The following is a 13,342-nucleotide window of genomic DNA, read 5'->3' on the forward strand; positions in this document are numbered from 1 at the left end:
TTTTCCATCTAGAATGAAGGAGGCTGAATCAAACCATCCATTATTCTGACTTGTCTGCTCATTCATTAGGAGTGTATTTGTACAGTTTGTGTTGTTTCTACTTATTTCAGCTGACAGCATGGAGATCATATTCCATCTTGACCAAAGGTTTTAAAAGGCAAGAGAAACAAAAGATTAATCTTAGGATATTATTTTTAAGCCTCATGTGCTTTAGTCTGGAAATAGAAAGACAAAGATAAAACTCCCAGAAGGACAGCTACAGCTAATGAGAGCCTGAGAGGAAATGATCACAGATTCTTAGTTCTTCTGATGGATGTCCTTCTAGCCTTATTAATCAGAACTTCATGATGCCGATAAATCACCAAAGTACGATAACAGATGAAGGTGAGTTTGGATGTAAAATGATCCATGGTGAAGGATTATAATAAAGGAGGAAAAGGAGGGGGAGCACAATACAGTTTTATAAACTGCATCCTCAGCTTGTAAGGACTTGTAGATAATAAATATCATTCCTTTTCCACATTATCTAGGAGATTAAGAATGTTTCTTGATGTATAACTGCTGGGAAGCCTCTGTAGCACCTTCTCCAGTTACCAGGAGGTTTATATTACATCAATTGCTTTAATTTTCCATCAATTATGATTTCATTTACAAAGAGGAACTTTAAAGTACCTTTCTTCCTTTAACCTCTTTTTGAGGAAGTAGGCTCCAGAGGCTGGAAAGGAGAATGCATGCAGAACATTGAGGGTTTTGATCTTGCAAGATTTGTCAGATCCTGCTTTGAGATTCCTGCAAGTTTTCTGGTATGACCTTATCCTGCTTGAATGATCCTATGTCACAGAGGTGTCAGCAAGGTCTCCACACCTCCAATCACTCTAGATACAGAGTTGTTGGTTTCTATATTCAGTAAAACCCACAAAAATCAATCCACATGTGTCACAGTTTGTGGTTTTCAAGGAAAGCATTTCCCAGAGCACTTGAGAAATAAATAAATGCATTGGAGATGCTATTACTGATGAATCAGTTCCACTCCCTGCTTTCTACCAGTGTTTTTTATGCTGTAGAATACAGCCCTGGCCATCTGAAGCAAACCAAAGCGATGCTTATGTCCTGCAAATTCAAAATAAAAGGTTATTAAAATGAGGTAGCTTGCCAATTAAGGCAAAATTTGCCTTAAGCCATGAGAGCCAGAGGTATAACAGACACCTAAGAAAGAGAGGACAGAAGTGCACTGAATGCCTTTGAGGATGCTCCCAAATGAAACACAAATTTGGATGCTGCCCTGTAGCTTTTATCTGGTTTGTGTCACAACACGAAGAGATCTCCAAGCTGATGCCCTACCAAGCTTTGCTAAGCCATGCTGCAGGACAGCACTTGGTAGGGAGATGAACCAGCTTGGTCCAGATGCAGTGAAATTATGGCAGGGACATCATCTGCTGAACTGCTGGACCCCATCCAGAGGCACATCAGCTTGGAGGTTCCATGGGTGTCAGTCCTACCCTGTGTGGAGCCAGCCCAAACATGTCCATACCATACTGTATTCTGTATTCTCTAGGAATATAAACAGGGATGTAGGGAATTTAAACAGGGATACGATCGAGTTTCATGGCACTTCTCAGAGCTTCCCTGGCTGGGATGACAGCTGAGGTGTCTCTGACACCATCTGCCCAAAACTCCCAATTCCAGGTTGCAGCAGCTCACAGAGAGATGGAAAAACTGGGCAGTCAGAGGGAGAGCTTTTGAAGTGATTAGATGTCCCTGAAGAAAATAAGGCGATTTTGTCCCTGTAATGCCTGCTTTTTACCCGCTGGAATAGTGAGGACAGCATTTCTGTTATCTCTCTTTTGCCAACATTTCTGCATGCTGCTGGTTAATGGGAAGTACTGAAAACACACATGAATGGACACTGAATTACAGAATATCACTTCAGGCTTTCTAAGCCATCACGAGCATGAACAGGAGACAAGTACATGTGAATATAAATTCTAAGCTGAGATGTGTCATTTTACCCATATAGAAAGTGGAGAAGAGAGAAAATTATGAACAAAAGACAATGAGGAAAGAAAAGAGAGGGGGGGAAAGCCCTATATATAGGCTTTAGCATCTGAGAAAAACCAAGCAGAATATCTGGTGCCCAGTGCTGCAGTCTGAGGTCTGCTGTGTATGGATGCATAAGTCTGTGGCATGGAAATGAGTCAGAATTTCTGTCCCAGGGAACACACTCCACTGGTACAGTCTAAACTCCTCTCAGGGGGTTATGTTGGGCTTACAGATTTGATTCTTGCCACATGATTCTTGCCAGATGTCTGGTCATAGACAATTGATCACCAGCAAATTATTTTAAAATAGACTTCAACTGAGACACATCACTTCCACCTCGAGAGCACTTAATTCTTAAAATTCAAATAATTGACTGCTTGAAATCAGCAAAAGACTATCCTTAAATTACAGTTTCATGCTGCAAAGCCTCTGTTCTTGAAATATGAAGGCAGCTCAAAGAAATCAAGGGTATCCAGGCCCTCTTTCCACTGCTCTTGAATGAAATATGGTATGGATTTCTAGACCTGGATTTAGGCCTGGAAGCACATCTGGAGGGTATCTATTCCCTGGATATGTTAGATTTGTGCTACATTAAAGAAATCATGGCTTCCACAAACATAAATGATGAAGAAAATTCCTGGCCTGAAACTAAATATTGTTGTATATTATGTCACATTGAAACTGACTCCTGCAAAGATGATGACACCACAGCCATGAAACGTCAGCTGCAGAGCCTTGGACTGCTATAGCAATGCTCCTGTGAAGGCAACTGATTGAAACTCCACCATCCTGAGCTAAGGCATCAACTCTTCCCAACCCACACAGTGACACCTATCAAACAGGAGTCACCTCACTGCAATATTCACCTTATCTGCTGGAGAGGAGGAACTGAGCACAAGAAAATGAGGAATCTTTGGCCACAGAGAACAAGACAAAGAACAAACACAGCCCTTCTCAGCAATCTCACCTAACTGGAGTTGGAGATAAAACACTGCTGGAAAAAACCTTCTTCTTCCTGGCATCGCATTTGTTAAGTTGAATGGCTAAAAACCCTTTAAAATTGGATGTGGAGCTACCTCTGGCCACAGGAACAGCCCTGTCTCCAGCAGCAGCACTGCTGCTAGGGAGCATTACATAAACCAGTTCATGTCAGGTCACAAGCAGAAGACAGGCAGAGGCAGAAACACTCCAGCAGGCATTATTTTTCCACAGCACAGCCAAAAGCAGGCAAATATTTAAGAACAGTAAAATGCCACTGTGTTTGCAGACGCCATTTATTAATAACAGGATGGATTTTCAGTCAGTTTGTACCACAGATACCAACATCTTCTTTGCTGCACTAAGTTGATGAAAGTGACATAAATTTTCAATGAACAATTATTTAAATCAAGGTGCAAAACTGACTGGGCAACCTGCAAAATTCTCCATGCTCTTGATTCCAAAGATCTGTTCCCAAATCCAAATCCATCCAGTAAATACTTAGCCATGAGTATGTCCCATGTGCTATAGAAGAAAACAGGAGATCAAGGATCCTGTTCTTGAAAATTGAAAAGGTAGGGACAGACAGAGGAGTGATTAAATCCTTCCTTCTCTTGCATTGCATTGCTGATGCTTTCTCATTTTTAATAGAGGTTATAGAAAGTGCAGATTGTGACCCAAGGGGCTCAGCAAGGAAAATGTTTACTCCCTACAGCACAAGAACAGGGGTTCCTAAACCAGGATGGATCCTGAGTCCCAAACTGAAAATGATCATAGACCTGGATGTGCAAAGGGAAACTGTACTGTGGTCGCAAAAAGGGTTTCAAAAATAGGAACCTTTGGGAATTGCTGATCTTAAGGAGTTTAGTTAGATGCCTATAGATGCCTATAATCATGTCATGTTAAGTTTTAATTGTTTTCAATATCTCAGAGTTGCATTTCTACCCTCAGGAAGGTGACGAATTTGAGCAAGGGGCTTACCATGTAAGCAAGCTGACAGAAATGGGGGAAAAAAAAAAAACCAAAAAAAACCCACAAATAAAATAATACACAAATAAAATAAAACACATCTAACCTCCCTGAAGCCTATAAATTTTGCCCCAATTTGTTATCAGTATGTATCAAAACTGGCCATTGCAAAGAAGCACAGTCATATTCTGTGAGAAATAACACAAATCTCTCCATTTATAATGCAGCTCTTCTTGGGTTTTAGCCATTAATCATTGGCACATCTGCATATCCAGAACTCAGCTTTGCCAACATGTTCCACACTCTGAGCTAAGATTCCTGAATCAAATATTCCCCCTTCCTAATTTATGCCATAGTAACACTTCAACCTGAAATCCCCAGTGCCTCAGAGAAGGAAGGTTTCCTTCCAACAGGCAGTAGTTGAGCTGACAGGGAATGCTGATGGTAAGCTCCCATCTCCTACTATTTTTGAGTAATATCTGTCATGTTAGGCTAGAGAGATGGATATATCCATGGGACAGGTATGGGCACAGAGATATTTGATACAAGAAATTCATCTGGCTGAGAGCATCATGGCACAGCAAATCCCTCCTCCACTGTCTATTCCAGCTTCCTGAAGAACTCTGGAATTCTGTGCCTGAACCTTGTGGTCTGCACTTAGGACATCTCCAAGACTTAGTCAAGGACCAGAAGAAGACAATGGTTAGCAACTATGATCTTCTGGATCAATGGAAAAGAAAAAAGGGTCTTATCAAAATGGTGGAATGAATTCCTGTAGGAACTGCAGACTACTTCAAATCCCATTCCCTTTCACTAAAGATACATGGTTCAATTCGTTTGCATCTGTTATGTGAAATAAAAGTGCAGCTACTGCTCTTAAAAAAACAATAAAAAATGTTTCTATAAATATATTACCAACCCAAGAAGAGTCAAGAATCTCCATCCTTTACTGGAAGCAGAGGAGAACATAATGACAAAGAATGAGGAAAAGGCAGAGGTATTTGCAAGGAGGTTATAGCAAGCTGGGATGAGTTTCTTCTCCCAGGTAACAAGTGATAGGACAGGAGAAAATGGCTTCAAGTTGCACCAGTGGAGGTTTAGATTGAATATTAGGAAAATTGTCTTCACTGAAAGGGTTGTCAAGCACGGGAAGAGGCTGCCCAGGGCAGCGGTGGAGTCTCCATCCCTGGAGATATTTGCAAGATGTGATGTGGCTTTGAGGGACATGGTTTAGTGGTGGGCTTGGCAGTGCTGGGTTAATGGCTGGACTTAATGACCTGAAAGGTCTTTTCCAACATTAATGATGCTGTGATTCTAAAAGATGTAAGAGGATACACATTTCATAAAAGTCAAACTGCCTTAAAATCCTAAGAAAATAATATGCTGCACTTCAAACACTCTTCCCCAGAGGAGAGGTTATAAAAACAATAGTTGAAAGATGTATGATCATTTTGACCAATGCACTACCAGAAGATGTTCCCATGCTCATCTGGTGGGTGCAGGAAAAGAATGGAAAATAACATAGTTGGGTTCAGACCAGGTCAGGTGATCTTCCCAAAGATTGCTCCTGTCTCTTTTCTCAAGAAGCACATACCCAAGAGATTCTGTATGCAAACAGATACTCAGAAGGGAGCATGATACAATAATAAAAACCAACAGACACATTTAGAATAATATTAAAAATTAAAATCCCCTAGTGAAATCCAGTAGCTGCTTGCTATGTATGTGTCCAACTCACTTCAACACAATGCTTCCCTGAAACTTGAGGAATATTTTAGGAGATAAATAAGTGGATGCTCTCCATACACCATACACATTAAAAAGGGATAATTAGGCCTGTCATCCTGGGCTTGTCTGCAGCACATCAATCACAGGCAAAATCCCAGAACATCCTGACAGGGCTCAACAAATAAATAATTAATATACATTAACAACGTGTAATGGAAAAGGAGTCTTATTAATTAATCCAGTCTCATGTTCTGATCAGGCTACAAATGAGCTTGATAAAAGTAATAGTGTTGAGGCAATGGGCTTTTGAAGAGCACCAAATTTGAATTCTTGAGTAATATACTTTGCTGGTTTAAAATAAACATAGTACAGTGTAGATTAATTGGAGACCAGCTGATAGCTTTCCAAATTAAATAATAAATGGCAAATGTTCACTCAGCAAGTGAACTTTCAGGCCCCTATAGATGTTATCTTACCAGTTGCTATTTAGTGTTTTTATTGCTGACACAGACGAAAAGGTTAGATTATTATTTAGTAAGTTTGTGGAATACAGAGGACAATAAAGCAAAACAATCCAGAGAGGAATTCAGTAAACTGAACACAAGCCAACAGTATGAATTTCAGTAAAGTCCTGAATGTAAGATTAACCAGTGGAGAACTTGCTTCTCAGGCATGAGAAAGGAGGCCAGAAGCAAACTGGAAAAAGCCTAGAAAGTGATAGAATCTAAGTGGTGTAACATAGACATCTTCAGCAGCATAATGCATGCACTAGAGATGTAATACCAAGTAGAAGAAGCAAAGAAATGCGATAACAACCCAAGCTGGCATTGGTGCAACTGCTGCTGCTATTCAGAGCCTATTCTAAAGGCTGCAGGTACTGAGGAACAAAAAATAATTGAGGGAAAAGACACAAGAATGAATAAAGAAATGGGAAATCTCATTATGGAGAAAGACATGAGAAGATTTTTAAGACATTTTAATTTTACAAAGAAAAGGCTGAGAGGTTTCTTAATCACAGACTATAAGTATTCAAAGAGAGAACTGGAATTAGCTAACAAAGTTCCTTCAACCTTAAAAGATCTCATACTGGCCAGCAGGTAGAAGTTAAATCTAGACATTCAGAACAGATATAAATCTGGTATCTTTGACAATTTTGTGGGATACTTACAGTCACTGGGAATCTTCAAACCAACTTCTTTTAATTTTCACTCCAGTTCAAACAGCAATTAATTTAGGGAGGTCTTATGCCCTCTTGGCCTCAGTAATTTATCAGTTAAGTGACAGGGCTTCAAATGCTTCTGTGGGAGGTTATTTTACAACATAATAAATGTCATCTTTGGGAAAAGTTTCATGGGATTCTGCATTTGTCTTTAATACACTACTAATGGAGTAACTGATTCCCTTGTTTTCTCTTCTCATCAAAGCACAATTAAAATAATGATCTTTCAGCAGATAATAACACCTTTTCTAATACTTGTAAAGAATAATCAGAGAATGAATCAAGCAATTAATTCTTAGTCCTTAGTCATACCTCCCACTCAAGACCCAAACCAATGTTCACTTAAGCACAGGAATATGTGAGGAATGTTTCCTTCAGCCAAGCACTAGAGAAAAAGAAGGAAATTTGGCATTTTTGACCCTAAGATTGCAGTATCTGTACCCAAACCAGAAGACTATGCAGAGAAAATGGAGATTCTTGCAGGGGTAGAAATAAATGTGCTCCTGTGGTTAACACTCACTCCTTCTCTCCATCTTTACTTGCTTTTTGGCTGTGGCTTGTCCCTTTGGTTGCTCATGCTTTAACTTCCTTCATAATCTCGCTCCTGCTACTCAGTGTCTAAACACCATGTCTATTTCCTTAAAACCACAAAAAATCATAAAATCATAAGAATTGCTTGGGTTGGAAGAGACTCTAAAGATCCTCTCATTCCAATCCCCTGCCATGGACAGGGACATCTTTCACTAGGCAAGGTTGCTCCAAGCCCTATCCAGCCTGGCCTTGAACATTTCCAGAGACGGGGCATCCACAGCTTCTCTGGAGAACTTGTTCCAGTTCCTCACCACACACACAATAAAGAGTTGTTTTTCTAATATCTGCTCAAAAAGAAGCACCTAAGGGGGCACCTGGAGTTGAACCAGGGACCTCTTGATCTGCAGTCAAATGCTCTACCACTGAGCTATACCCCCTTCCTGGGAATTGCTGCTCTGTAAATGAAACTCATTAGGACATTCTCTGCCCCAGGGACTTCATAATATGAATATGAGCCAGACTTGCAGAACTGGTCCCGCACAGACAACCTCACTGCATTTCTTCCTGAGCCTTGTACAAGACACACACAGGGGTGTAGGACTTCTGGGGTAGCTCAGCAATGTCTTATGAACAAATAAAAACTGAAGCTTACAGCTTGTGCTGGACAGTACCAGGCAATGAATTCCAAAATTATGGGAAAATTGCTCTGCGTTCCCTTTAACTCCATCCCTGCACTTCTTTTCAGATATGCAACAGGCTTACCTGTCCAGCTCCTTTGCCCAGATGTGCACAGCAAGGCCAGCTGCATTGCCCATCCCTTTTCTCAGCCAGCACCATGCCCTCGTCCCCTCAGCAGGGTAGCTGAACACCCACAATCAGAAGTAACAGTGGCCTGATGACTCCAGGGACTGAATCCCCATCTCAAAGCAATGGTGATAATTCCCAAAGGACAGTCCTGAAGTTCAGCTTTCACTGAGTAATTCCCAGGCCTCTGGAAACAGGCTGGAGAACAGTAAATTTAGTAAGGAAACAGAGATCCTATAGGTCCCTATTGCATCACCAGCCCTCTGTCTGAAATATTTATTAGTATCAAGATTCTTGCTGGAATCACAATATGTGTTCAAACACCAGGGCAGTGAAACAGCATGTCCATGGGGTCAGCCAGGAGGCTCTGGTTTGGAGAATCCAATGCAAGAAAAGTCAGACAAACACTAAATAAATAAATGGAAGAGGCTGAAGCCTAATAGAAACTAAGAGAATTTGTTTGCTCTAAATGGTGGACCACATGGACTGAGATTTCTGTAGAAAGCACCTACAGACAGGTACATTCACTGGGACTTTGGGTAAGGTCGCCAGACTGAACTTTTTGGCACCATTGTGATTTTGATTCATCCAACCAAAGTCTGCCACATCAAAAATTATTAGTATGAGGGCTTTGGAAAGGATGATGTCTCCCAAGATGAGCACCATCCCACAATGAGCTACCATAGCCAACCCTCCTTCCAAACCATAAATAGGGATCTTAAACAAAAGCAGTCTAACATTGTTCCCTTCTGTTCCCCTGAGGTATCTTCCACCAAGTCTTGGCATTTATTCATTGCTATGTGTTTCTGGTGCCTCCAGCCTGTTTTCAGTCTGCTTTATAATCCTCATCTCCAGTCAATTTAAATTAAATTTTCAGCTCAGTCTTCATGAAACAATACATTAATTGCCTCAGTACATGAATAGACATCTTATTTACACAGATTAAATGACCATATTTTTTTCATCTACTTGGCCTGCAGTTGGATCTTGGCCTAAGTGATTAAATTTTGTCTGGATTTCCTTCCTACAAATCAATGTGTGTGTCATCCATGTTCCTTTTCAATGGTGAAGTCAACATGTGTAGAGGGGCAGCATACTTCCTACATACTACTAAAGGAATCAAACTAATAACTAAGTGTGCTCTGAGTCACACAGAAAATTCAATAAACTCTTCTTCACCAGGGATGAGGTTTGCTTTAACTGCTTACAGATTTACTTTGTTTAGTCTTTTCTCCAGTATTCTATGACAACAAAATTCACCCCTTCTTTTTTCCATCATTTACATTCCATTTTGGCAACTCTCTTGAGGGTTCACTAATATACATATGGCTCCATATGAATGCATGGCACAGCAAATTCTTCTTCCTTCCTTATTTAGACTCCTTCACTAGACATGGAAGCCAAATGTATTGGATAGTTACTAACTCTTTTAATGACTGCTGCTCATTTGTAAAGATCAATACAACATATTTTCCTCTGTCCTCTGGTTCTCATTTGATTCTTCTGGTTTTCAGAGACAACTTTGTGAGCCAGCTCCTTGACTAATTGCATGACAAACACAGCAGGCAGATTTGGTTTCCGAAGTTTCGTTTCTAAGATTTTCCTGTTTCCCATATCCCTAAAAATTTGCCCCTTTCCTGATGTATTCAGTTAATGTTAGTGTCAGGATAGAGCACAGAGATTCAGTAAATCCAGCACTACTGACTTCAAGTTCTTATTCTGTGGGGCCTCCTAATGCTGTTAGACAGTTTGAGGTCTAAAATGGAATGAAAGGAGACAAGGCGAGGTAAATATGTCACTTCCACTCACGGCACTCTATGGATGTTCCCCAACTTGGTGAAAGCCAGCTAACCCACTAGAAGTGCAGTAAGGTATATTGGCATGTGAAAAAGTTTCTGTCTGTAGTGCCTACAGACACCCTTTGCACAGATCAGAACTCCTTTTCCACCATGGACATGGGGTCACCCCAGTACAAGAACAAGATTCTGTATCAGCTTCATGTCTAAACTCTTTATTTCTTTGTGTCATTCCACTAAACATAAATACAAATTTCCATCACCAGTCATGAAATAGCTGTTTCAACAGAGTTCTGGAAATTTGAAGACATACACACCCCAAAAAACAACCAAACATCTGAGCAGCAAAACTATGTAAATTGGACAAAATGAAGAGTCCTCTACGTGGGCCCTGCCCTTTCAAAGCACAAACATTTCCAAAAACTAATGCAGAAAGAAGCTTGTTCCAGCTGCTGTGTGACTCAGACTGGCATAAGGAACTGGCCAGGACAGTTCTGGGACAGCAAAGTGGGGAGAAAATAAAGGCCAAGTACTGCCTTGGTTCAGAAGATGTGAAACTTTCAAGTAACTGAACACCAGACTATTGAACATCCCTGGCTCCCACCAGTTCCAACATTCTGCTGCACACACAGGCCAGTGAAGCACAAGCAGTGGCCTATCAAAGTCAGGACTGTGTCTATAATGCTTCCATCTGAAGTGTCTAATACTTCCACCTCATCACTTACACGGGTTCTGAAAAGAGATGTGAACAAAGCTGAAGACACAGTGAAGATCTCCAAAATGGCCAGTTCTTTAGGAGTTTCAGGCCTGGGCTGTGGGTCGTAAGGAAGGATCTCCGGGAGACACAGTTGTGGAGTACAGCAATGATTGTTTGATGAGATCAGAAAAGCAAGGCAAAAAAGATCAAAATGGACTAAATAAGTCTCTTGGTATCAGCATCTGTGACTCGCTTGCTATCAGCATTGTGACATTGCATTACTTTCTCCTGTTGTCTTGCCTAAGACTTATTGAAATGAGAGCAGCACATCTCAGACAATTTGTTGAAATCACTTCAAGTCTCTGAGTGATGTTAATGATTAGTGACCAAGGGTAGAGTGCAGTGAGGTGAATGGCAGATGAATGGCATATAACAGCATCCACCTTCATGGAGAACTTTTATCTGAGCACTTCCTCTGATTCTGAATATATCTCATCACGTCCTACTCTTTATCTTACTTACCTTCATCACTCCTCTGCAAAGTATCCTCATATTTTATTTTTTAAATGCAGAGATGAACAAATGAGGGAGTAATTGACCTGTCTAAGGTCACCCAGGCCTGTCCAGGCTTCCCAGACTGGTTCAGACAGAGACCTCACTCGCACTTTTGGAACTGCAGACAAATCTTATGGGTGCTTGGTCCTTAAGGATGTGCTCGGAGCTCTGTTGCTCCCTCCCCTCACGACACCAGCACTGCAAAATCTGTAATGAGCTGGCAGAACAGTTAAGGGTATAAGTACCAGTGTCAGACCTTGGGAAGGTTCTTCAGGTTTGGTGCATGTGCTCTAGGAGCTGCCAAATTTAGAGAGACTCAAGAAGATTTTTGCAGAAGTATTCACAGAGACAGCCTGTCTCCACATGTCTATCAATAATGCTCAAGTGTCAACACTTCCAGGCTTGGATCTGAAGATGCCCTCACCTGCTATAGGTTTGCTAATGGCCATTATCTGGTTCATAAATGGGGAAATTCAGGCACAAAACAATAAAACAATTCTTCTGCAGTAACTCAGATCAGAGATGGAATATTAAAAAAAAAAAAAAGAAAAAAGAAAAAAGAAAAATTGAAATCCTGGCTCAAGTATCCTGTATTATCTACAGAGTGATTGAACTGCTCCTCTCAGAGTTTTCTCTTTCATTCCTTTTCCATCACTCCCACTCCTCTCCCATTGCCAACCATGTCTCTCATTGCCAGTTTCCTTCCTGGAGTCTTTTCCAACATTCTTACCCCAGTAATGATCCCTTCCTCCCAGTTCTGCTTCTTTGCTGCAGGTCTTTCCAAACACCATTTCATCAGGCCTGCTCCCTGGGACCAGAGTCACCTCTCTGGAGGGGAATGTGCAGCTGTTGGTGGCTGGAAAGCAGCCATAGGGCCCCCACTCCCCCCCAGCTATGCTGCAGGAGGATGCTGAGTGATGGCGTCAGCAAAGAGCAGTAAGAGGCCTTGGCTGCCTGTTCAATACCTGAAAGCAGCCCCTACTCACTGGAAAATGGATCTGAAGGGGGAAGGTTGCTTCCCCTGGCCTCAACCAAAGGATATTTCATCCAGCGTGAAGGAGATGTTGACAGAAGGGTCTGTGTCATCACAGATGAGGTATTTTGGCTGGTAGAGATGTGCCTCCACCAGTCATCTCCACTCCAGCAAGAGGCAGGACACTATCAGAAGCTCCTGCTTGCCCACAGCCAGAGGGGAATGCACAGTGTTCCAGTCTGCTCATAAAAAGGGCTGTCAGGTAGGGCAGAGGGAGGGCACAAGCAGGACAGCCAGCTCCTCTGGAGCTGTTATGTGTAAGGAGTCAGGGTTAGACATGGCTTTAATTAGGGCATTGCTGCTTTGATTTGAGAACACAGGGTTTTGAAAGCATACAGGTTTCATGTTAAATTCTTTTTGAACTCAGGAGAAAGGGTTGGACTTGCTATTTGTGAGCATCTCACTGATCTACTCCTTGGGTCTATCAATCCATGGTGTCTTCCTCCAGTGCGTGTCTCCCAGGATATACTTCATCAGTTCAACCCAACTACACACAATTTGCTCTCAGAACACACAATGGCCAAATAAAGGGACTAGTATGGCATGCAGCCACAACAAGGGGTTTGAGCAGAGCACAGGTACTCTCCAGGCCTGCCTTCCCAAGCAATGTGTCTCCAAGTGATGAAATGCAATGCTATCAAATATCATGACAGAAAGCGCAAATATATAAAACATGAGGGTGCCTCTTAAAAATAAATGTTGCTCCATGATCTTTTTCCCAGGAGAAGGAAGTTTCCAGAGTGCTGGCTCTCTGCGTGTGGTATCACATATTGCATGGCCTGTTCCCTATAAGCTCTCAACATATGCTACGAATCTGCCTCTGCACTACAAGTATTCTAAATCAGATGCTTATGCCTTCTTCTGATCTTTTGCAGTCACACGTACATACACTGGATTTTGCCACAGGCTATCCATCATTCCTCCCTTCCCAGCATCTGAAATGCATGACTCGCAATTTGGTTTTATGTGTGTTTTACTGTAGTTTCCATATA

The 13,342-nt window shown here is 41.5% G+C and overlaps 1 protein-coding gene and 1 non-coding gene across 2 annotated transcripts in view; both read right to left on the reverse strand.

The window, feature by feature from the left end:
• Window positions 1-13,342, reverse strand: part of EVA1A (eva-1 homolog A, regulator of programmed cell death) — a 104,810-nt gene that overhangs the window by 72,508 nt on the left and 18,960 nt on the right. The window lies entirely within an intron of this gene.
• TRNAC-GCA (transfer RNA cysteine (anticodon GCA)) lies at window positions 7,831-7,902 on the reverse strand. The gene has a single exon. It is a non-coding gene; the product is annotated as a tRNA-Cys (tRNA).

The sequence above is a fragment of the Agelaius tricolor genome, unplaced genomic scaffold (assembly GCF_023055355.1).
Source record: "Agelaius tricolor isolate 1412-34295 unplaced genomic scaffold, bAgeTri1.0.p SCAF_1, whole genome shotgun sequence".
NCBI lineage: Eukaryota > Metazoa > Chordata > Aves > Passeriformes > Icteridae > Agelaius > Agelaius tricolor.